The sequence below is a fragment of the Micropterus dolomieu genome, unplaced genomic scaffold (assembly GCF_021292245.1).
Source record: "Micropterus dolomieu isolate WLL.071019.BEF.003 ecotype Adirondacks unplaced genomic scaffold, ASM2129224v1 contig_8346, whole genome shotgun sequence".
Lineage (NCBI taxonomy): Eukaryota > Metazoa > Chordata > Actinopteri > Centrarchiformes > Centrarchidae > Micropterus > Micropterus dolomieu.
The window spans coordinates 1-733 of record NW_025737332.1 but is presented as its reverse complement, the minus strand read 5'-3'; the positions used below and the strand labels follow the sequence as shown (position 1 = coordinate 733).

General features: G+C 55.5%; 1 pseudogene; it reads left to right on the top strand.

The window, feature by feature from the left end:
• The first annotated feature begins 372 nt into the window (after positions 1–372).
• On the top strand, positions 373–491 carry LOC123965060 (annotated as a pseudogene).
• Positions 492–733: the final 242 nt, after the last annotated feature.

Genomic DNA, 733 nt, shown 5'->3' with positions numbered 1-733 from the left:
CTGATCTCGGAAGCCAGGCTTGGCAGGGCCTGCTTAGGACTTGGACGGGAGAGCGTCTGATCCTGGCTAGGGACTTCCAGGCGGACTGGATCCTTTTCCTGAATGTCCACCCAGGAATGAGCGTCTGTTTGTGAGTGAGGACCTCCGGCTGAAGGTGGCCTTGTCGCTGTACCCATACCCGGGAACGGGTGCCTATTGCTGTCTGTGGACTGCCAGCGTGAACGGTGTCCCGGTTCCTGGATGTTTACCCAGGAATCAGTGCCTGTGGATTCCAAGTGACTCTGGAGCACCTTGGACATTATGGGCAGAATACGTTTTTTGTCAATTAGCCGTAGAACATCTTTTGAAGGGCCGTTTGGGGGCGCCTGACTGGCTTACGGCCACACAGCTCTGGGAGCGCCTGATCTCGTCCGATCTCGGAAGCTAAACAAAGCAGGGCCTGGTTAGTACTTGGACGGGTGACCGCCTGGGAATACCCGGTGCTGTAAGCCTTTTTTGCTTCGCCTTCGAAAAACGGCAGAGGGCGCTTCGGTGAAAGGAGATCTTTTGAACGTCTCTTTAGGAAACAGCAGGGGGCGCTGCTGCTGCTGATGCTGCTTCTTTTTCTCCCTATCCTGTACACAGTGCTGTGTAAATGTTACATCGTGTTTTGAAGGCCCTTCTGGGGTGTGCAAAGGCAGCTTACGGCCATTCCGGCCTGGGACTGCCCGATCTCGCCTGATCTCGGAAGCCA